Genomic DNA, 25,938 nt, shown 5'->3' with positions numbered 1-25,938 from the left:
ATCGAACTGTTTGGGAGTTACAAACCGTACAGGACGTTCAGTTAGCTATCCAATAATAAAAATACCTACAGCATCATTTTAGTGTAACTAGCTGTTGAGAACTGATACACTCCTGGAAAAGGAAAAAAGAACACATTGACACCGGTGTGTCAGATCCACCATACTTGCTCCGGACACTGCGAGAGGGCTGTACAAGCAATGATCACACGCACGGCACAGCGGACACACCAGGAACCGCGGTGTTGGCTGTCGAATGGCGCTAGCTGCGCAGCATTTGTGCACCGCCGCCGTCAGTGTCAGCCAGTTTGCCGTGGCATACGGAGCTCCATCGCAGTCTTTAACACTGGTAGCATGCCGCGACAGCGTGGACGTGAACCGTATGTGCAGTTGACGGACTTTGAGCGAGGGCGTATAGTGGGCATGCGGGAGGCCGGGTGGACGTACCGCCGAATTGCTCAACACGTGGGGCGTGAGGTCTCCACAGTACATCGATGTTGTCGCCAGTGGTCGGCGGAAGGTGCACGTGCCCGTCGACCTGGGACCGGACCGCAGCGACGCACGGATGCACGCCAAGACCGTAGGATCCTACGCAGTGCCGTAGGGGACCGCACCGCCACTTCCCAGCAAATTAGGGACACTGTTGCTCCTGGGGTATCGGCGAGGACCATTCGCAACCGTCTCCATGAAGCTGGGCTACGGTCCCGCACACCGTTAGGCCGTCTTCCGCTCACGCCCCAACATCGTGCAGCCCGCCTCCAGTGGTGTCGCGACAGGCGTGAATGGAGGGACGAATGGAGACGTGTCGTCTTCAGCGATGAGAGTCGCTTCTGCCTTGGTGCCAATGATGGTCGTATGCGTGTTTGGCGCCGTGCAGGTGAGCGCCACAATCAGGACTGCATACGACCGAGGCACACAGGGCCAACACACGGCATCATGGTGTGGGGAGCGATCTCCTACACTGGCCGTACACCACTGGTGATCGTCGAGGGGACACTGAATAGTGCACGGTACATCCAAACCGTCATCTAACCCATCGTTCTACCATTCCTAGACCGGCAAGGGAACTTGCTGTTCCAACAGGACAATGCACGTCCGCATGTATCCCGTGCCACCCAACGTGGTCTAGAAGGTGTCAACTACCCTGGCCAGCAAGATCTCCGGATCTGTCCCCCATTGAGCATGTTTGGGACTGGATGAAGCGTCGTCTCACGCGGTCTGCACGTCCAGCACGAACGCTGGTCCAACTGAGGCGCCCGGTGGAAATGGCATGGCAAGCCGTTCCACAGGACTACATCCAGCATCTCTACGATCGTCTCCATGGGAGAATAGCAGCCTGCATTGCTGCGAAAGGTGGATATACACTGTACTAGTGCCGACATTGTGCATGCTCTGTTGCCTGTGTCTATGTGCCTGTGGTTCTGTCAGTGTGATCATGTGATGTATCTGACCCCAGGAATGTGTCAATAAAGTTTCCCCTTCCTGGGACAATGAATTCACGGTGTTCTTATTTCAATTTCCAGGAGTGTATAATGTGATGGTATGCAACAAAACTCTAAACAGTTTGTCTTGGAGCTTATCGTGAAACTGACTATCCTTTAAGGCGTAGCTGCGGAGTGGGCAATAATGTGTCTCACAGACACGGAAAATACAAATATCCAGAGGTTGAATTTGTCCAGTGGTCCCAGGTGGTACAAAAAGAAACTTCACACACTTTTCAGAACGAGCAGTCAGTTCTAAAGGAGTATTTCTTCATACGCAGACCAAGAATGAAGAAAAGTAAGATATTTTCACCAGCTATTGGCCAAAAGCCGTGCTCATATCATAGTTGCAGTTCTCTTACGCCCATTTTCCACGCCCGCTTGCTATGACACAAGTATTCCCTACTGCCCCTGCAAGATCACTCAGATGAGAAAGAATCGTTGGTGGCAGATTACATCCAGCCAATCTACCATCCAGATTAACAGTCGGCATAATTGTATACGAATGTGTTAAGGCGAATATGTTTGTTGATCTTGACACAACTCTCTTGGTATCTCTAATCTCCAGGGTTCTTTTCATATGCATTTCCTCTTCAAATCCCGATTGCTCGGAGTTGAAAATGTAATTCCTTACTGGACGAAGGAATAAATTTGTTTATACCATCTACAAATTTTCTGGCCGATTCAGCAGTTTTCTGTGCATCGTCAAGTTGACGCACTGTTTGAAGTTTCCTTATCTCACGTCGTCCAGTTCTGCAGCACAGAAGTTATGCAACCATCCACTGCTTCCCTCGAAAACACAGTAATCTACACTACTGGCCATTAAAATTGCTACACCAAGAAGAAATGCAGATGATAAACGGGTATTCATTGCAGAAATATATTATACTAGAACTGACATGTGATTACATTTTCACGCAATTTGGGTGCATAGATTCAGAAAAATCAGTACCCAGAACAACCACCTCTGTAATAACGGCCTTCATACGCCTGGGCATTGAGTCAAACAGAGCTTGGATGGCGTCTACAGGTACAGCTGCCCATTCAGCTTCAACACCATACCACAGTTCATCAAGAGCAGTGACTGGCGTATTGTGACGAGCCAGTTGCTCGGCCACCATTCACCAGACGTTTTCAATTCATGAGAGATCTGGAGAATGAAATGGCCAGGGCAGTAGTCGAACATTTCCTGTATCCAGAAAGGCCCGTACAGGACCTGCAACATGCGGTCATGTATTATCCTGCTGAAATGTAGGGTTTCGCAAGGATCGAATGAAGGGTAGCGCCACGGGTCGTAACACATCTGAAATGTAACGTCCACTGTTCAAAGTGCCGTCAGTGCGAACAAGAGGTAACCGAGACGTGTAACCAATGGCACCCCATACCATCACGCCGGGTGATACGCCAGTATGGCGATGACGAATACACGTTTCCAATGTGCGTTCACGGCGATGTCGCCAAACACGGATGCGACCATCTTGATGCTGTAAACAGAACCTTGATTCCTCCGAAAAAATAACGTTTTGCCATTCGCGCACCCAGGTTCGTCACTGATCACACCATCGCAGGCGCTCCTGTCTGTGGTGCAGCATCAAGAGTAACCGTAGCCACGGTCTCCGAGCTGATAGTCCATGCTGCTGCAAACGTGGTCGAACTGTTCGTGCAGATGGTTGCTGTCTTGGAAACGTCCCCCTCTGTTGACTCAGGGACCGAGAAGTGGCGGCACGATCCGTTACAGCCATGCGGATAAGATGCCTGTCAACTCGACTGCTAGTGATATGAGGCCTTTGGGATCCAGCACGGCGTTCCGTATTACCCTCCTGAACCCACCGATTCCATATTCTGCTAACAGTCATTGGATCTCGACCAACGCGAGCAGCAATGTCGCGATACGATAAACCGCAATCGCGATAGGCTACAATCTGACCTTTATCAAACTCGGAAACGTGATGGTGCGCATTTCTCCTCCTTACACGAGGCATCACAACAATGTTTCACCAGGCAACGCCGGTCACCTGCTGTTTGTGTATGAGAAATCGGTTTGAAACTTTCCTCATGTCAGCATGTCGTAGGTGTCGCCACCGGCGCCAGCCTTGTGTGAATGGTCTGAAAAGCTAATCATTTGCATATCACAGCATCTTCTTCCTGTCGGTTAAATTTCGCGTCTATAGCACGTCACCTTCGTGGTGTAGCAATTTTAATGGCCAATAGTGTATGTAGCGCGCAGTTTGATGTGCATAGCGGTAGTAGATCACTATATGCACATCCTGTAAATTGTATCGAGTATCCCTGAAACGTGCGAACTCAAGTTTTTGTAACAAGTGACCTAGTCCTCTCCTGAATATCCGTTGTTTTTCTTATACACTTCACGGCCATATTGCTACGGACTTATTCAAAATACATGTATGCTCATAATTGTTTTTCTACTACGCTGACGATGATCTTCTATGTACTTAATTTGTTTAATACCTGCTAGTTGGACAAAGATTGTCCTTCACTATGTTTCACTGGAGAGAAAATTTCTGGCTCCCTGCATGCCTCGACACCAGTTTCAATATCACATTCATTTTTCAAGCACGTATCGTCATCATTGTACTCCTCAAGTACATTGTCCGCACAGTCGAGCATATACGACACCAAATATTGCACTAACTCTCCTTGCAGAAAAGCTAATATTTCATGTCATTTCTTTCTCACTCCGAAAATTTCCTGGGGTTCCTTTCTGACGAAATGTCAACTTAGACAACTGTTGTTGATAGAATGCTATGTTTACGTTGTTTACTTTTGCCGTTGCTCTGCTTTTTACGAGGGTTGGAACTTAAATAGTGGCAACTATTTATTCACAACCGATACAAAAGAGTTACATGTTTGCACCTGTTACTGTCCTTCAAAGTAGACACCAGTGTTCTGTAGAACCCGTTGCCAGCGATGTGGAAGGCGTAGTATACCGTTAGCAGAGCCTGTTGTGTTGATGGTGCGAATGGAGCGGTCTACTGCCTATCGAATCTCTGGAAGAGTTCTGAAGCCGACGGCACGAAGTGGTTCCTTCATCTTCGGAATCAAATCAAAGTCACAAGGGCTTAAGTCCTGGGAGTACGGTGGCTGGTACAGTACTTCCCAGTCCCAGCGAACGAACAGAGCAGCCGCAGCTTGCGCTGTACGCGGACCGGGCATTGTCGTGCAAAATGATGGGTGGTTTGCGCAGAAAGTGTCGCCGCTTCTTTCGCAAAGCTGGTCGTAGGTGATGCTCCAAAAACGAACGGTAATACTGTGGCATTCGCTTCAGAACTGTTACAGATTTTCGACGGGCAGCAGACCGCTCCTTTCGCACCGGCAACAGAACAGGCTCTGCTAATGGTTTACTAAGCCTTCCACATCGCTGGCAACGGGTTCTACACAACGCTGATGACTACTTTAAAGGACAGTAACAGGTGCAAACATGTAATTCTTTTGTATAGGTTGTGAATAAATAGCTGCCACTATTTGAGTTACAACCCTCGTATCAACAGAACCAGCACTGTAGTATGTTTTGAGTTATTCGTCTATTAAGCAGTTCAGATACACTGTGTAGCCTCATGCCGTATTCACTAATGAATACCTCTAGTCCCGTCCCCTTTTGCCATTAGCAGCCAATACTGTGGGCGTCGAATGCCGTAAACATGATTGGCCTTTTGTGACCTCACACTCGAGGGCATCCTTGCAAGACAAAAAAAAAGAGGCGGACTACGAAGGACTTATGCAAATTGGTCGCAAGTTGATATACATACAGGTATCCAGGGAAAGTACGAAACTGTAGACTTTGGCGGCAGACGGATGAATGTGTGACACTGCAGAGCAAATTTCACGGGGAAGCTGGTAAGGATTGAAGAAAGGGCACTTGTAGACACCAGGGTATAAAGTCTTAGCGAATTTCATTACGTATACTCAGTTGGACAGTAATTATCCCTCGCAGCCAGGCGAACGAACAGTATACACGGATGAAACTTCGTAGCAGATTAAAACAGTGTGCCCGACCGAGACTCGAACTCGGGACCTTTGCCTTTGGCGGGCAAGTGCTCTATCATCTGAGCTACCGAAGCACGACTCACGCCCGGTACTCACAGCTTTACTTCTGCCAGTATCTCGTCTCCTACCTTCCAAACTTTACAGAAGCTGTTCTGCGAACCTAGCAGAACTAGCACTCCTGAAAGAAAGGATATTGCGGAGACATGGCTTAGCCACAGCCTGGGGGATGTTTCCAGAATGAGATTTTCAGTCTGCAGCGGAGCGTGCGCTGATATGAAACTTTCTGGCACATTAAAACTGTGTACCGGACCGAGAGTCGAAGTTGGTAGAGCACTTGCCCGCGAAAGGCAAAGGTCCCGAGTTCGAGTCTCGGTCCGGGACACTGTTTTAATCTGCCACGAAGTTTCATATCAGCGCACACTCCGCTGCAGAGTGAAAATCTCATTCTATTACTTGTTTACTACTATCTCTATTTGCAACAAATTCTCATTCTGGAAACATCCCCCAGGCTGTGGCTAAGCCATGTCTCCGCTATATCCTTTCTTTCAGCAGTGCTAGTTCTGCTAGGTTCGCAGGACAGCTTCTGTAAAGTTTGGAAGGTAGGAGACGAGATACTGGCAGAAGTAAAGCTGTGAGTACCGCGCGTGAGTCGTGCTTCGGTAGCTCAGATGATAGAGCACTTGCCCGCCGAAGGCAAAGTTCCCGAGTTCGAGTCTCGGTCGGGCACACAGTTTTAATCTGCTAGGAAGTTTCATACCAGCGCACACTCCGCTGCAGAGTGAAAATCTCATTCCAGTATACACAGATGTTAACATCTGGGAGACGTGGTGTAGTTGAGCTCAAAGAAGCCGGTTGGAATGATCGGCGAATCGCACGACATTTGAATAGGAACGATGCCACAATCAGACGATTTTGGCAGGAATGGGTGAAACAATGCGCGAACACTTCGTCATGAAGGAAGTCTTCGACCTAGAGAGAAGACGAAACGTTAGAACGTGAGTACTGAACAGCCATCAGAGGGGCGCTCGGAGCCACAGATTCGTCATTATCATCGATCCGACGTGCAACTGGTGCTTCTGTGACTACGAGGTCCATTAATAGACGGCTCAAAGGAACTCTGTTTGTACCTTTCACTAATAATATTCCCTTGGAGAGGTAAGCTTATTGATTTATTTGTTATATCTGTTTCATTCAAGTAAGCACCTGGCCGCACAATTTTAGTGTAAAGTTTACATAACTTGTCTGGGGAGACGTTAACTACCACGTGTTTATACTCCCTTATCAGTGATTTAAGGTCTATCTCCTTTAGGCAGTTTCTTTGGGAGTAATATTTGCTACCTTATGTTATGATGGATTCTTAAAAAGGTGATGACTATTGTTCACTGATTTGTATTGCTGTAGCCTATATCTCACCTGTGTGGTGTTTGTTAGCCTTGTGAAGGGCGAGCTCGACGTATCGGCGGTTGCCGGCCGTGAAGGCCTGATGCTGGCGTGCCCACGCATATGTCTTCCGGCTGTGTTTAAGGCGTGTCCGCTATTGCTGTAGTGGAACTGTCCACCTTGGCAGGCTGCCTCCTTTAAGTTTCGCCTTTCCTTATTTCAGGCTCTGATGTATCAGCCTCTGCTGTACACTCATGCTCATAAATTAAGGATAATTGCAGAATGTGGTGCCACACAACGTGGCACTACACACAACTGGCGCTAATAGCATAGGCACATAGGGAATACACACGGCGCAGATCTGTAAGTCCACGGTATTGGTGATAAGTTGTACAAACCGCCCCGAAACACGTGTGCTACTGAACGCCACTGTTTCCTGCGCATGTACCCCGACATCAATACGGGATATGATCACCATGCCCACGTACACAGGCCGCACAACGGGTTGGAGTACTCTGGATCAGGTGGTCGAGCAGCTGCTGGGGTATAGCCTCCCATTCTTGCACCAGTGCCTGTCGGAGCTCCTGAAGTGTCATAGGGGTTTGAAGACGTGCAGCGATACGTCAACCGAGAGCATCCCAGTCGTTCTCGATGGGGTTTAGGTCTGGAGAACAGGCAGGCCACTCCGTTCACCTGATATCTTCTGTTTCAAGGTACTCCTCCACGATGGCAGCTCGGTGGGGCCGTGCGTTATCGTCCATCAGAAGGAAGGTGGGACCCATTGCACCCCTGAAAAGATGTACATACTGGTACAAAATGACGTCCCGATACACCTGACCTGTTGCAGTTCCTCTGCAAAAGACATGCAGGAGTGTACGTGCACCAATCACAATCCCACCCCACACCATTAAACCACGACCTCCATACAGGTCCCTTTCAAGGACATTAAGGGGTTGGTATCTGGTTCCTGGCAATGGCAAGGAAAGCGTTTCTGAAGAAGAGAAATTTGTTAACATCGAGTATAGATTTAAGTGTAAGGAAGTCATTTCTGAAAGTATTTATATGGAGTGTAGCCATGTATGGAAGTGAAACATGGACGGTAAATAGTTTGGACAAGAAGAGAATAGAAACTTTCGAAATGTTGTGCTACAGAAGAATGCTGAAGATTAGATGGGTAGATCACATAACTAATGAGGAAATATTGAATAGGATTGGGGAGAACAGAAGTTTGTGGCACAACTTGACCAGAAGAAGGGATCGGTTGGTAGGACATGTTCTGAGGCATCAAGGGATCACCAATTTAGTATTGGAGGGCAGCGTGGAGGGTAAAAATCGTAGGGGGAGACCAAGAGATGAATATACTAAGCAGATTCAGAAGGATGTAGGTTGCAGAAGGTACTGGGAGATGAAGAAGCTTGCACAGGATAGAGTATCATGGAGAGCTGCATCAAACCAGTCTCGGGACTGAAGACCACAACAACAACAACATCTGGTTCCTGGTTCACGCCAGGTGAAAACCCGGTGAGAATCATTGTTCAGACTATACCTGGACTCGTCCGTGAACATAACCTGGTACCACTGTTCCAATGACCATGTACTGTGTTCTTGACGCCAGGCTTTACGGGCTCTCCTGTGACCAGGGGTCAGTGGAATGCACCTTGCAGGTCTCCAGGCGAATAAACCATGTCTGTTCAGTCGTATGTAGACTGTGTGTCTGGCGACAACTGTTCCAGTGGCTGTGGTAGGGTCGCGAGCAAGGCTACCTGCAGTACTCCGTGGTCCTCTGCGGGCAATGATGGTGAGATATCGGTCTTCTTGTGGTGTTGTACACTGTAGACGTCCCGTACTGTAGCACATGGACACGTTTCCAGTCTGCTGGAATTGTTGCCACAATCGTGAGGTCACACTCTGTGGCACACGGAGGGACCATGCTACGACCTGCTGTGTTTGATCAGCCTCCAGTCGCCCTAGTATTCTATCCCTCATAAAGTCATTCTTTGAGCAATTTTCAACACACAGTCACAATTAGCACGTCTGAAAACGTCTGCACACTTACTCGCTGCACCGTACTCTGACATGCACCAACACCAACACGCTTCTGCGTATGTGGACTGCTGCCAGCGCCACCGTGCGACGAGCGCAGGTCAGATGCACCGCATGGTCATACCCCGAGGCGATTTAAACCCGCAAACCGCCCACCAGAGCGTCGTTTCACCATGTATCAGCGGTGTCCTTAATTTATGAGCATGAGTGTACTTGCTTTAATACTCTGCCTAAAGGCCTATCTATGAGTGATATTCTAATTAAGTTTTGCGGTAGTTGCTTTCCGTGTTCAGACATCTACGTATATACAGGGTGTGCTGTGAAAGATTTTAATGTAACTTCTGTTCTGACTGCCATCTCCTTAGATTTCTACTTTTAGTTATAGCTCACTAATCTTTGCTTGAGGTTAATAACGTCACTGTATCCGTTTATGGATGTAAGAAAATTTGTCAGATCTGCCATGCTTAGGGTTTATTTTAAATTACCAGTTCTTAACCTGAAACCTATGACTATTGAAGAAGGCTGTGCAAGTCTTGTGTTTATATACTAATTGTTTACGAGAAGTTTCATTACTATTTATTTATTTTTTTCTGCTTATCGCTGGCACTAATTCATTAGGTTACTAAGAATTGAAAGTTTAGTCATGTCATTCTGTGGTTAATATTTAAAAAGACTTATTTTCGTTTAACAAACTCTTACATTGAGAGATATTTGTGTGATTATTGTCTTTTTTGTACTGTCATGTCCATTTTAAATAAATGTGATCATTCAAAGGACAAATGATGCAAGAATTGTGGACCGATCCTTCCATGTGATTTCCTATCCCAGCTTGTATCTCGAGATTTCAACAAGTATATCTAACGTTGTAACGTATATTTGAAACTGTGTTATGACTGGTTTGCAAATGAAACCAATGGGCACTATGTAGTTCTGATACCAAAGGTATTAAATTTTAGCTTGTTATTTTAGACTATAATTTGCTTTAAGCATTATTATTTCAAGGAAGTTTCGAGATGTGGGATTGTGTCTACGATAAATGAGAACTTGATTTCAAATACATCACAACAAGTGATGGATGGTTGAAACCAATACCGCACTCTGGCAAGAAAAGTGACATAAGCGGAAAAACGGCATCTTTAGCTTGTGTCACTGAAAAATACGTGCCCCAACGTGCACGAAAAATATGATGTAATTTACTACCAACAATACCTACTTGAAATTTAAAGAAAACTTATACTATTTCAATATGTTTAATAGAATGAATCCTTAAAATCGAGTTTTCTCAGGTACTGCATTTTTGAGTTGTATTACTGTTCTTGCCGGGTGAGATATGTCCCAGTGGTTCCAAAGTGAAACCACACCCTTAAAACACTTTAGTGTTCACATTTTGTCAGTTTCTTCTTGTATTCGTTGATAAAGGTTATTTTTATGAAGATTTTAAAATTGTATTTTTAACACTGTTGGGACTCGGTTAATTCTGGTGTCGATAAACAATAATGAACTGTTTCTTAGTCGTTGGGTACTTAGTGGTGACCCCATAATAGAATTCGTGGAGTGACTGTTGTCGAATATTTCCACACCCGCTGTTGTGTAGAATAGCCCTCCACTGTCAACAAACATAACAACTGTTTTCAAATCTTCTTCCGTCCAACAAACCAGTTCCTTGCTATCTTGATATCTGCATGTGTTGCATTTTTGTGGAATAGTAATAAATCGTGAGGAATTTCATATGCGATTGCCACACAGTTTCATACGAAATACCAGCTCGCCTTGAAATTTCACGAGCACTGCCTTCCAAACGTGCAGAACCTGCAAACAGTACGTGATCCTCATGTCCTAGCTCGTGCACAACTTTAAGCAGAGATTTGTGATTCAAACTCCTTGCACATGCAGCGATACAATTTGCGTCTTCAAAATTAAACGTGTCTTTCAGTGAGGAATGAGGGTTCATATCCTTTCCATGTCTGATTCCGTCAAATCTACAACTGAAGAGCGAAGTTGTAGCGATAAATCCTCGAGTTCTAATCAAATAACCTTCCTTATAGAGGTTATAACTTTAAATGAAAATCAGTAAGTTGTGAATAATCTACAGAACTAATTTTTTTTTCGTGAACGGGTTTTCGACTAAAAGGGCCACAGTCGGAAGTTAACTGTTGTCATTCGCGTACGGAGCGCTCAGTGAATCACTACTTAAGTGCTTCATTGCGCGCTGCGACTTGTCAAATTTTTTCATTGCAGTCCCTAAGGAAGCGATACGTAGGAGGTTTCAGTGCATTACCAGAAACCTCAGTTGATAGTATTTCGTGATATTTTTTAAGTGGCTTTTCACCATATAGTTAGCGTCTACGATAAAGGGTGTGTCATTTCAGGTTTTTCAGCATTTGAGAAACGATTTCCCAGGGCCCATAAAAAAAAAATGCGACCATTCACGCTGCCATCCTTTGCGAAAGTTCAGTATTCCCTGATAGTCCTATACGGAATGGGCCCATACAATATAGCAATATTTTATGATGAGCCGCACGAGTTTTTTTTTTAAACAATCCCTTATATAGACTCAGGGTAGAACAACAAAATAGGCCCTTTAAAATCTCACTGTAGATGTTAGACGAACTCCCGACAAAATGGCTCTCTCACTGGAATCAAACGTAGTATGTATGCAGGATAACCTTAACATGGTAAAGAATGATGTGAAATATGAAACGCAGTCATAATTAATCAACAATGTACCACATAACAATCAGTGGAAAGTCTAGGGAATCGATATGAGGATTGTGTAGACCATATTCAGCGGACGATTGACAGAACATGCGGAACCCTAATGTACAAATGGAGACTCTGTAACTCTCCCTCTGTGATTGTGTAGACCGTCAACATGCAATGGAAATTAAGCAGAAATATTATGAAATTCTTCGAGACTTTCAGACCTAGAGTTATAGTGAGGCAAGCCTGCAAAATGGGTTGTAGCGCGTTTTTATTTCGTGTATAGCTGTTATTGTGTAATGCAATTAAATGAACAAATAAGAAAGTAAATCATCTTTCTATAAGACCTATTGAAATGAAAAACATCTTTAATTTCACTTTCCTTTAACGAAGCTGCTATTGAGTCTTCTTGCGGTAATACTAATGACATTGGCCTTCTCTGTACCGTAACATTCATAAACACGAAACTCTTACGACTTCTGACCGCGCAGAGTTCATAGGCATCTATCATTAACAACAAATTGTACACTAAAAAGGAGCCAAGATACGGTACTATGAGCGACAACTTGTTTAGTCCTTGGCTCTCTACTGTGCAGATAAGGGACTACACAATAAACGGCATTAAGTCTTCTACTTCCCTGTAGCAGGCAGGAAAATTGTTCCACACACATAAACACAAAATACAGTCGATTTGATTGCATTTCGCGGCCTCGCAGTTGTCGGTTTCGCTCATCGATCCTTCTGTAATGTCTTCTTAATGGAACAAGTGTTTACCAGGTCTACCAATGCGATGCGCCAGTTGATACTCATCCCATGAGTGAATACTACGTGTGAAAATCAAGTACCACTATATACGTTTATGGAGCCTCGCAAAATAGAACTGTTCCGGCCTCGGTGTTTGTATTCAATCATTGTAACGTCTAACAACAAGATCTGAACATTGACAACACCCAACGCCTTGACCGCGTCGTAAATTACGTGGTGAATGTATCGGATGGGCCGTGTTCTTTTTATTCGCTCCGTTTCTTCCCCCGGCTGTTAAATGGACTCAAATATCTCTCTTTACGGACCAAATACCTATCATCACTGCATAAGTGTGATGCACAATCTGTTACGCCCATCGCCTAAGCTCTGTCTGTGAGAAGAGCCCTCGTTTCTCCCTTCTGTTCCCCAATTCAGCCACGAGTCTACGAAACCAACTGCCTATTAACCGCCCTTTGACAAATGCAAAAATTTGGTGCATTCAAGAGGAAACTTTCCCTTTCATCGACATCAATATCGACCTCTCGCAGCTGTTTTACTCCTTCCCACTTATTTCTATCGCGTTGTCAGCACTCTCCGACAGTTTCTATCTATTTTCATCAGCATCAATTTTCTGTAATTTATAGATGGGCGAACTGAAACACGTAATTGTTTCGAAACAAATGAAACAGTAGAATGTAATGTTTCGATACGCTGTTTCGAAACAGTGAAACAGTTTGTGTTTTGTAATCTAATAAACCTACACATTTTATCATCTTGAATGTCTACTGTACAAATATGTCCACATAAACACAAATGAGTTGCGAGAGCGCTAATCATATCGCAGAAAGTGTGAAATTATCACTTAGGCGTCTTGGCAGTTTCGTATTTCTGCAGAAAATGCGCTGCTTTCGTGTCGTGTGGCTTTCATACTTTTGAATTGGCTGAGGACAGCCATAGCTGAAGACAGAAAGGCCACCACGAACGGAACTGGAGGTGGGAGCAAACTGCAGAAACAACGGATATGCTACTGGGATTCCCACATTCCGTTAGTGTGGGTAATATACCCATCCTGCTAATTGCCATGCACACAAAGGGAATCATTGAGGATAATAGGCACAGTGACTATAGACTCACAAATAACGCCAAATAATTCGAATAAATAACAAAATATAACACAAAAAATTTTGTCTTTCAAGGTGTTTCGAACCGTTACTATAAATTCACCATCCTTCCTAGTCCTTCCCGTTCACCATTACACTATCAGTGATACGTCAAACAGATTGCTTGCAATTATACCTACATCAGATTTATGTATAAGTCTAATAACTGTCACTCTACGCCTTTTTTTATTCAAAATGTTGTAGGCTTACTTACGCTTCTTAATATGATTACTGTACATGAGCAGAGAAGCGTATGTTATCAAAAAGTGTAATTTAACTGAATGATTTTCACATATTTATTATTTTGAATGTGAATAGTATGCGTTGTTTTATTTCTTGGTTAGTGTTTATAAAGCAGATGTTACGCCATTTGGGAATATGACAGTCAGCTAGAAACGAAGCTTTATTTTCGGATATCTTAAGCTTCATGCTATTGCTTGTCAAAAAGATTTTGACACTCTTGAAAGTGTTTCATGAAGTGGTATATTAAATGTGTTTCAGTACTTCTGCCGAGCCCGAATCTCGTCCGACACAGAGGGGAATGAAACATCACTGTTTCGATACAATTAGTCCGTTCCAAGCACTGGTGGACTGAAACAGCCTTATTTTGAAACAACGATACAGTTTCTGTGTCTGGTTCGAGACCGAATCTGGCCCAGTTATCCGAGACAGGGGTGGAATGAAACACCACTGTTTCGAAACAGTGAACCGTAGCCGTTCCGAAACACTGAAACAGTTCCACGTATCGATACACTGTATCGAAACATAGAAACAGTGGCCAAGTCTACTTTAATTACCTTTGCTGTTAACTTCTCGAACTTTTTCTCGCTCTTACCTAGCCTAGCCTTCTTTGCATTACATTCTTTCGGTTGTCTTTTTTTTTTATGAGTCTTCAGTCTTCAGACTAGTTTCATGCGGCCCATCACAAATTCCTCTCCTGTGCCAACCTCTTTATCCCAGAGTAGCACTTCCAACTTACGCCCTCAATTATTTGCTGGATGCATTCCAATTTCTGTCTCCCTCTACAGTTTCTGCCATTCGCAGCACCCTCTTGTTCGATGTAAGTTATTCGCTGATGGCTTAACAGATGAGCTATCACCCTCTCCCTTCCTCTTGTCAGTGTTTTCCACATGTTCCTTTCGTCTCCGATTCTGCGCAGAACCTCCTCATTCCTTACCTTATCAGTCCACCTAATTTTCAACATATTTCTATACGACCGCATCTCAAATACTTCGATTCTCTTCTGTTTCTGTTTTCCCACAGTCCATGTTTCACTACAATACACTGTTGTGCTCAGAACGTACATTCTCAGAAATTTCTTCCTTAAACTATGTTTGATACTAGTAGACTTGTCTTGGCCGGGAATGCCCTTTTTACTAGTGCTAGTATGCTTTTGATGTCTTTCCTGCTCCGTCCGTCATTGTTTATTTTGCTGCCTAGGTAGTGGAATTCCGTAACTTCATCTAATTCGTGACCATCAATTCTGTTGTTAAGTTTCACGCTGTTCTCATTTCTGCTACTTCTCATTATTTTCGTATTTCTTCAATTCACTCTCAATCTATATTCTGTACTCGTTACATTCTTTCAATACGCTGCCACATCTTTTGTTATTTATTTATTTATTTACACGTCAAGTTCCGCTGAACCAAATTGAGGAGCAAATCTCCAAGGTCATGGAATGTGTCAGTACATGAAATTCCAACATAATAAGTAATAACAGACAAAAATAAAATGTTTATGAACCCGAAAAAAATCAATCCATAAGTTGTTATGGGCCCTATGTCACTCCTCCCATTCGAAAAGAATGTTACGAACAATTGGCAACACTGTCATGGTTGACGGGATATATATTTCCCACTAAAGTAAAAGGTAGTTTTGATTATTGGGACGTATATAGCCCATATCTGTCTAGTGCTACCAGCTTTCGGAGCTTAAAGAAACACGTTACAAACCATTGGGTCGCCATATAGAGGGTGATTCATGAAGATATGCAAATATTTTAATATGTTATTCTACAAGTAAAACTAGAGGAAAAGTTTATATAAACATAGGTCCGGAAATGTTTAGTTACGGCTAACAAAAGATTTTGCAGAAATTTAGCAACTTCGGTAATATGAAGCAATCGCAAAACAGTACAAGGTTAAAGTGAAGCACGATTTCCATTTATTTTATTATTACTGATCTGGCGAAGCTAATAAAACATGTCTGAGACGTGTATCTGCAGTAGTTTTCCAGAAAGTCCAGAGAAGCAAAGACTGTTATACAAGTAAATTTGTTTACGTTCCGTTAATAATGTAGAAACGTTTATTCCATTGTTGGCAACCGTTAGTGAGGTGTTACAGTCGTTTCCTAACCATGAAACGAGTTAGTTTTCTGGATTGTTCAGTGCACTGTACAACTTCCCCGACACCGAGGTCTGTTTTCCGATTTAACGTGAATTCACGTGTGCTATGGTATTAATAAAAGCAGATTATCTGACACATTCATACAGCTTCAGTTAACGTTATTACCACCATTCTTACCAAATTAGGGCCAAGTAATTAACAAATTTAAAAAATTACGAAAATACTACTTTGCTTCTCCTGGATGTTCTAAAAAATTACTGCAGATATACGTCTGGCACATGTTTTATTAGATTAGCCTGATTTTTTAACAAAATAAATGGAAATCGTGGTTTACTTTAACCTCGTACAGCTTTGCGATGGCTTCATATTAGCGAAGTTGCTAAATTTGGGGGAAAATCTTTTATTAGCCGTAACTCCGTATTAAACATTTGCGGACCTATGTTTATACGAACTTTTTTCTTTAGTTTTACTTGTAGAATAACATATTAAAATACTTGCATACCTTCGTGAATCATTCTGTAGGAGGCGGTGAGCGATCAAATAGGACGACGTGTCTTTATGGCTGCACAGTGCGACTGCTTCACGGAAATCATATGAAATCACCAGCTTCTCCGTTCCAAGAATGTCGGAAGTCACTTTCCTTATACATCATAGACACTGCTCTGAAGCATTACTACACTCCGCAGTAGTTTTGCTGGTTTGTAGATAACTTGTATTTGACGAGACTACATACCCCTGAAACTTCATAGAATGTATAAAACATTGGTATATGTCAAAGCTGTGTTGAAATTTTATGTTGAAAATTTGCGTGCGGTATCCTATATGTTCATTGTCAAGAGAATAAATGCGTTTTGGCAATTACTTGTTACACGATTTTTTCTATATTTGGAACTCTGATAAATCACTCTACAAAGAAATTTTAACTTTCAAAATTTCAGTTTGACATGAAAACATAGTTCTATTTGGGTTCATGGCACATGTGAGTCTGACCTCACCGATTTTCAAATTCGGTCAACGTTCCTTTTGGTAATGAAAGTGTATCACTGACCATAACGACAGCTTTTAACGTTTATTTTTCAAATATACACTCCTGGAAATTGAAATAAGAACACCGTGAATTCATCGTCCCAGGAAGGGGAAACTTTATTGACACATTCCTGGGGTCAGATACATCACATGATCACACTGACAGAACCACAGGCACATAGACACAGGCAACAGAGCATGCACAATGTCGGCACTAGTACAGTATATATCCACCTTTCGCAGCAATGCAGGCTGCTATTCTCCCATGGAGACGATCGTAGAGATGCTGGATGTAGTCCTGTGGAACGGCTTGCCATGCCATTTCCACCTGGTGCCTCAGCTGGACCAGCGTTCGTGCTGGACGTGCAGACCGCGTGAGACGACGCTTCATCCAGTCCCAAACATGCTCAATGGGGGACAGATCCGGAGATCTTGCTGGCCAGGGTAGTTGACTTACACCTTCTAGAGCACGTTGGGTGGCACGGGATACATGCGGACGTGCATTGTCCTGTTGGAACAGCAAGTTCCCTTGCCGGTCTAGGAATGGTAGAACGATGGGTTCGATGACGGTTTGGATGTACCGTGCACTATTCAGTGCCCCCTCGACGATCACCAGTGGTGTACGGCCAGTGTAGGAGATCGCTCCCCACACCATGAAGCTGGGTGTTGGCCCTGTGTGCTTCGGTCGTATGCAGTCCTGATTGTGGCGCTCACCTGCACGGCGCCAAACACGCATACAACCATCATTGGCACCAAGGCAGAAGCGACTCTCATCGCTGAAGACGACACGTCTCCATTCGTCCCTCCATTCACGCCTGTCGCGGGCTGCACGATGTTGGGGCGTGAGCGGAAGACGGCCTAACGGTGTGCGGGACCGTAGCCCAGCTTCATGGAGACGGTTGCGAATGGTCCTCGCCGATACCCCAGGAGCAACAGTGTCCCTAATTTGCTGGGAAGTGGCGGTGCGGTCCCCTACGGCACTGCGTAGGATCCTACGGTCTTGGCGTGCATCCGTGCGTCGCTGCGGTCCGGTCCCAGGTCGACGGGCACGTGCACCTTCCGCCGACCACTGGCGACAACATCGATGTACTGTGGAGACCTCACGCCCCACGTGTTGAGCAATTCGGCGGTACGTCCACCCGGCCTCCCGCATGCCCACTATACGCCCTCGCTCAAAGTCCGTCAACTGCCCATACGGTTCACGTCCACGCTGTCGCGGCATGCTACCAGTGTTAAAGACTGCGATGGAGCTCCGTATGCCACGGCAAACTGGCTGACACTGACGGCGGCGGTGCACAAATGCTGCGCAGCTAGCGCCATTCGACGGCCAACACCGCGGTTCCTGGTGTGTCCGCTGTGCCGTGCGTGTGATCATTGCTTGTACAGCCCTCTCGCAGTGTCCGGAGCAAGTATGGTGGGTCTGACAGACCGGTGTCAATGTGTTCTTTTTTCCATTTCCAGGAGTGTATGTTGTACCATGCACTTACAATCCCTACAGTGACAGCAAGTTCCATCGTACAAATGATCCCAGTGCAATACTACCAGCATCAGTACAAACTGTAATCAATACGGAGTGGCACTACGTGTGAGCTCCGTTCTAAGCTCCTTGTACACACGACTCGAAGGAGCTGGTAACAAACCGTGACGAGTTCCAAGAGGTGAGAATTGAGACGCAATAGGAACGCAGTCTACGATGTTTTTTCTCGAGTATCATGTCGTTTTTGCAAACCCAGAATCTACTATGTGGGAATCAGCGTGGATTCCGGAAACAGCGATCGTGTGAGACCCAACTCGCTTTCTTTGTTCATGAGACCCAGAAAATATTAGATACAGGCTTCCAGGTAGATGCTATTTTTCTTGACTTCCGGAAGGCGTTCGATACAGTTCCGCACTGTCGCCTGATAAACAAAGTAAGAGCCTACGGAATATCTGACCAGCGGTGTGGCTGGACTGAAGAGTTTTTAGCAAACAGAACACAGCATGTTGTTATCAATGGAGAGACGTCTACAGACGTTAAAGTAACCTCTGGCGTGCCACAGGGGAGTGTTATGGGACCATTGCTTTTCACAATATATATAAATGACCTAGTAGATAGTGTCGGAAGTTCCATGCGGCTTTTCGCGGATGATATTGTAGTATACAGAGAAGTTTCAGCATTAGAAAATTGTAGCGAAATGCAGCGGATAGGCACTTGGTGCAGGGAGTGGCAACTGACCCTTAACATAGACAAATGTAATGTATTGCGAATACATAGAATGAAGGATCCTTTATTGTATGATTATATGATAGCGGAACAAACACTGGTAGCAGTTACTTCTGTAAAATATCTGGGAGTATGCGTGCGGAACGATTTGAAGTGGAATGATCATATAAAATTAATTATTGGTAAGGCGCGTACCAGGTTGAGATTCTTTGGGAGAGTCCTTAGAAAATGTAGTCCATCAACAAAGGAGGTGGCTGAAAAAACACTCGTTCGACCTATACTTGAGTATTGCTCATCAGTGTGGGATTCGTACCAGATCGGGTTGACGGAGGAGATAGAGAAGATCCAAAGAAGAGCGGCGCGTTTCGTCACAGGATTATTTGGTAACCGTGATAGCGTTACGGAGATGTTTAACAAACTCAAGTGGCAGACTCTGCAAGAGAGGCGCTCTGCATCGCGGTGTAGCTTGCTGTCCAGGTTTCGAGAGGGTGCGTTTCTGGATGAGGTATCGAATATATTGCTTCCCCCTACTTATACCTACCGAGGAGATCACGAATGTAAAATTAGAGAGATTAGAGCGCGCACGGAGGCTTTCAGTCGTTCTTCCCGCGAACCATACGCGACTGGAACAGGAAAGGGAGGTAATGACAGTGGCACGTATCATTACATACGTGGTTCAGTGGCTTGCAGCTATCAACAACGTATTCCCTCCTGGCAATTCGGGTGCACTCAAATAGATGTTCCAAGGTTTACTTTCATAAGCTTGTATTTAAACATTCACGGCGTAACGTGCTACGCCGAATTCCAAGGCCTATGAAAATAAACCGGCACCTGCAGGCGCCGTCGCCGCCCCTCTACCTACAGGGTACAACCAGCTTAGCGGCCACGGCTTCGCTCGCTTAGACTGTATGACCTGCAGATATTTTTTTGGTTTTTATTTAATTGAATTTTTATGTTGTTCACAAGTTGCAAAACCTATGTTTTTCACACTAATTAAGGCCATATAAGCATGGTCCTTTCCAAATGTACTTCTGACCAGAAAGCGATCCTGGTATCTGGAGCCCAAAGTTTTCATTTATCATGCCTTTTGCATACTTAGGAAGATATTTACAAAGCCACTTTCTTTCGCTAACAAATGCTCCTTTGTATGTAACTGAGAAGTGGAACACCAGTTTTCATAAATTTAGCTTTAAAACTTTATAATGTAACAAAATATTTTCTCAAAAAGTTTCATACCCTATTCCGCTCCGTTACTGGTTCAATTTTCAGAAACACTAAAACACGTACTAGAGTCAAAAGGCTGTGTAAAGTGAAGCAGATGTATATATTTACATATTTTAGATCTGAACATGGTCATTACAGACTGGAACCGGTCATCGTCTAAAGAATTCATTTGTGATCAGAGACTGGAATAGAAAAAAAACATTTTACAGTATTGGATCACTGTTTGTACACGCGATTATGTCGCAGTTGGTCAAACGTGTTTTTTTTTTTATTTCTAACCGAGAAGTCAAATGCAAATTGTCATAGAAGTAGCCTTAAAATACTTTAATACTTCTTTAGTAATTATTTGTTTTCAAAAAAACTTTCATCCACTCGTATTTTACTCCGCTTAGTGGTTGATTTTCCAAAAATTCTGAAATATCTATTTTTTTTATTTTCTGACTGAGAAACCAAATACCACTTTTCGTAGTTGTAGCTTCAAAATTCCCTTAATAGCGACTTATTCTCAAAAAGCCTTTCATCCCCTATTTCGCCCCCTGAGGAGTGGAATTTCGGACAACCCCTTCTTGAACGATGCCTACACTAATATCCACACTACCTCCCAACTTCAAGTTTCTATCCTTAGCGGTTCGGTCTGGGTGGTGATGAGTTAGTGAATCAGTCCGACTTTATTTCACTCCCTTAGGGGTTGCATTTTCCAAAAACAGTCACAAACATATGTTTTATTTCTAACAGAGAATGCAAATACACATCTTCATACATGTAACTTAAAAAATGCGTTTATAATAAAATGTTTTCACAAAAGAATCTCATCCCCAATTTCACCCCCTTAGAGGTTCAGTTTTCAAAAACTCTGAAACACGCATTTTTTTTATTTGTAGCCGTGAAGTGATATACTAATGTTCATAGATGTAGTTTTAAAAATACTTTAGTAGTTCTTTAATAAGGACATATTTTCAAAAGATCTTTCATCCCCTATATAACCCCCATAGGGTTAAATTTCCAAAAATTTTGAAACACGTATTTTTTGATTTCTGACCGCGAAACTAGATACCAATTTTCGTAGGTCTAACTTCAAAATTGATTTAAAGGCGACATTTAAAAAAAAAATACGCTTCATCCTCTATTTCACACCTTAGGGTTGGAATTTGGAAAAATCCCTTCTTAAACGGCACCTTCAGTATAAGATCCACGCCTTCTCCAAATCTCAAGTTTCTATACTTAGCGGTTTGGGCTGGGTTATAAGGATTCAGACAGTCAGGACATTGCCTTTCATATATAGAAGATTGCACTCTGAAATATCGCTCGCTAGCTACAAGCAGCATTTCGTTAACTATTCCGCCAGCTATCCTTCCAGCTCTGATACTAACACCTTCCTCCTCGGCTTCGCCGCACAGGGAGCGCCACTGTTCGGAGCCAAACATCGCAAACGGCCCGCGACAACGAAAATGTATAACGGTGTAAAGCAGAGTATTCAAGGTTTGGATACAAAGTAGTGGCAACACCTGCTGTAACATAAAGGACTCTCATCAAATTGCATGCGCGCTCTTTGTAGCTAATAGCAATGGTCAGTTGAGGGAGTCCAGCGAGTGATGAAAGCCTGTGTTTGAGTCAATTGCTGTGTGTACTGTCTGAAAGTGCGGGAGACCAGTTCAGGCACCCTAACAGCATGTTTAGGAAACATGAACAACGTGTGTGGATCAAGATTAAAGTGGCACAACATTGTTTTCAGGGACTGCGAGAGACGTGAAGTGATGCAGCATTGCTACATCGTATGATGCCGAGAAAGGTGAAAAGTGTCTCGGGATCGCACGGATTTAATTCAAGACTGGACCCGTGTGGAACGACCCCCTACGGGCCTACGGACAACATTACAACTGAGCTCCTTGATTACTCTGAATGTGGATCGCCGATGGACTGCGCGTGAATTGGCAACAAGGGAGGCGTGTGCCACAAAACAATATGCCACAAAACAATACTCGACACTTTGTACGATATTCTTGGGTTCAGCATAACTGCAGTGCTTTGGGAACTGCATACAGTGACCGAGATGTGGGATTGGCCAATCGCTACCATGGCGAGGTCGAAGAATGCATTGCAAGGATCGTCAGTGTGGACGAAACTTGGGCTCGGTCGTACGAACCAAGGTTAAAAAGGCAGTTCAGTTAATGGAAACGCCCTGGTTCTCCTCGCTCACAGATAGTGCATAGTGAATCCACTGGTAGCAAAGTTATGGTTACTGTGGCTTGCCATATCCATGGGTTAAACCTGTATGAGGTTGTACCGCAGGGACAGTCACTGCAGCCTACTATTGAATTTTTTGTGACACCACTTTCGATCCACACTGGGATGAAAGAGACGCCACCTTCTGGTTGGCACTGTATCCCATCATCCACCATGGTAATGCACGACGACATGTGGCGAATCCCATACAGGGGCTCCTGCGTTCGTGCGTTTGGGAGATGCTGGAACATCCACTATATTTACCTGATATTAGTCCATGCGATTACGACTTATTGGCCAAAATGAAGGTACCTCTTCATGGCAAGCGCTACAAGAGAAGACATCATCCGTGCCACAGAGCAGTCCCTGCGAGACATCGACAGAGATGGACACGCTGTGCAACGCCTTCCATTTATGTGCGGGAAGCTGATCAAGAGTTGGGGTGATTATGAGGTGCATTCAAGTTCTACGGCCTCCGATTTTTTTCCCTGGACTGGAAAGAGATAGAAACATGCGCATTGTTTTAAAATGAGGCCGCGTTCATTGTCAATACGTCCCAGAGATGGCAGCACCGTACGGCAGATGGAATTTTACCGCCAGCGGCGAGAATGAGAACTGTTTTAAATACTTAAAATGGCGACGTTTTCCTTACTTGAACAGCGTGCAATCATTCGTTTTCTGAATTTGCGTGGTGTGAAACCAATTGAAATTCATCGACAGTTGAAGGAGACATGTGGTGATGGAGTTATGGATGTCTCGAAAGTGCATTCGTGGGTGCGACAGTTTAGTGAAGGCAGAACATCGTGTGACACCAAACCGAAACAACCTCGGGCTCGCACAAGCCGGTCTGACAACATGATCGAGAAAGTGGAGAGAATTGTTTTGGGGGATCGCCGAATGACTGTTGAACAGATCGCCTCTAGAGTTGGCATTTCTGTGGGTTCTGTGCTCACAATCCTGCATGACGACCTGAAAATGCGAAAAGTGTCATCCAGGTGGGTGCCACAAATGCTGACGGATGACCACATGGCTGCCCGTGTGGCATGTTGCCAAGCAATGTTGACGCACAATGACAGCATGAATGGGACTTTCTTTTCGTCGGTTGTGACAATGGATGAGACGTGGATGCCAATTTTCAATCCAGAAACAAAGCGCCAGTCAGCTCAATGGAAGCACACAGATTCACCGCCACCAAAAAAATTACGGGTAACCGCCAGTGCTGAAAAAATGATGGTGTCCATGTTCTGGGACAGCGAGGGCGTAATCCTTACCCATTGCGTTCCAAAGGGCACTACGGTAACAGGTGGATCCTACGAAAATGTTTTGAAGAACAAATTCCTTTCTGCAATGCAACAAAAACGTCTGGGAAGAGCTGCGCGTGTGCTGTTTCTCCAAGACAACGCACTCACACATCGTGATAACAACTTTGAAGTGATTCCTCATGCTCCCTACTCACCTGACCTGGCTCCTAGTGACTTTTGGCTTTTTCCAACAATGAAAGACACTCTCTGTGGCCGCACATTCACCAGCCGTGCTGCTATTGCCTCAACGATTTTCCAGTGGTCAAAACAGACTCCTAAAGAAGCCTTCGCCGCTGCCATGGAGTCATGGCGTCAGCGTTGTGAAAAATGTGTACGTCTGCAGGGCGATTACGTCGAGAAGTAACGCCAGTTTCATCGATTTCGGGTGAGTAGTTAATTAGAAAAAAAATCGGAGGCCTTAGAACTTGAATGCACCTCGTACAATGAGGGAACGTCTGTCAATAAAGTCTAGTATGAATTATAACGGTATTGTCTCCATTTTTTCATTTATCCCATGTTTTTTAAAATCCTAAAGGTAAACACAGTAATAGCGCTGTCATTTCTGTAATAATTATATCGATTGCTATTGTTATTGCTGTTGACATTATTGTTGTTATTATTATTATTATTATTATTATTATTATTGTGACAGTTCTTAAACTAACTTACCGAATATGCATGACCCGTGCGAGGCTTGTGTTCCTGACATCATGTATTTTACACCCTGTTTGTAAGGTACTTCCGCCTCACTACGTTAATTTAAGTAACTACTGTTACTGAGTTGCTGCTTTGCCTGACCGTGAGCGGCGCTAGCAGCGCGTATCAGTATATCCCGTCTCGTAGTATCTTTGCTCGGCTGCTATTACTTCCCAGTCGTTGTCTGTCGTAAGGAGTTTCGGTCGCGAGTTCGGGCTCCCAGGATTTTGATCGTGTCTGGAGAGCAGTCCAAACCTGCCAGTCGGGGAGTTGGAATGCGGCGCTAGTGCAGTCGGGTTGGAGCAGCAGTGAGGTCTGCGTCGACATGGCTCGCCCAACCATTGCCGCCACGCATCACTTGAGTCGGGCCACGGTCTTGGTGGATTGTCGGTCGGTCTTCCTACCGGACGACGAGTTTTGGCTCGCCGATCGTTCATGGTTTACTTGGGTGTGAGAGTGCATCGACTCCCGATTTGTCTTCGTGCGTGCTTAGTTACTGTTAGGTATTGTTCAGGTCTTCGTGCAAGTGTTTGTCAGGTTGTGTGTGTAGTTGCCGTTTATTTCCACTGACGACTATTTTAGATGTTTTCGGCATTCCGAGAGGAGTCGGTCGGCTGCTGCGGATCAGGGAAGTTATCTCCGCGCGGTGCAGTCGGCTGGGTCCGCTGGCGGTCCCTGCGCAGTGTCGGAGCGTATGTGGAGCTGTCCGATCGCTACGAGCTTCGTGGTTCACCGACCCAGGAGGTCGAATTTGAATAGTGGTTTCAACTACCCAAGCCACGTCGATTAACGTTGTGTGGTTCGTTTCGGTGGTTCGTTGTTGGAGAGGTTTCCCTGTGAGCAACACCATGTGTTTCTATTGCTGAAATTTCGTCACCATGCTGTGCAGTTAAGTACATTGGTTGACTACAATTCAAGTTCTAAAATGGTACAAATGGCTTTGAGCAGTGTGGGACTTAATAGCTGGGGTAATCAGTCCCCTAGAACTTAGAACTACTTAAACCTAAGTAACCTAAGGACATCGCGCACATTCATGCCCGAGGCAGGATGCGAACCTGCGACCGTAGCGGTCGCGCGGTTCCAGGCTGAAGCGCCTAGAACCGCTCGGCCACTCCGGCCGTCTACAATTCAAGTGCACCAGCAGAATTTTCTGCCTTGTGGCCTTTAGTGTTTTGGTTACCTGCCCTGGGCACTGACGTAAATTCAGGCAGTGTTCGTTTTGGGTGAGGTTAACTATGTTACCGTATTTCAAATTCAAGTGTACCAGCGGAATTTTCTGTCCTGTGGCCGTTAGTGTTCTGATTACCTGCCCTGGCCACTAACTTAATTTTAGGCAGCGTCCTTTCCTCACCTGTTGTCGCTGTCCCACATGGTGTGTAGTTTTCACAGCTAATACATATTTCATTGTGG

Source organism: Schistocerca cancellata, chromosome 2 (assembly GCF_023864275.1).
Source record: "Schistocerca cancellata isolate TAMUIC-IGC-003103 chromosome 2, iqSchCanc2.1, whole genome shotgun sequence".
Classification (NCBI taxonomy): Eukaryota; Metazoa; Arthropoda; class Insecta; order Orthoptera; family Acrididae; genus Schistocerca; species Schistocerca cancellata.
This window is presented reverse-complemented; position numbering follows the sequence as displayed.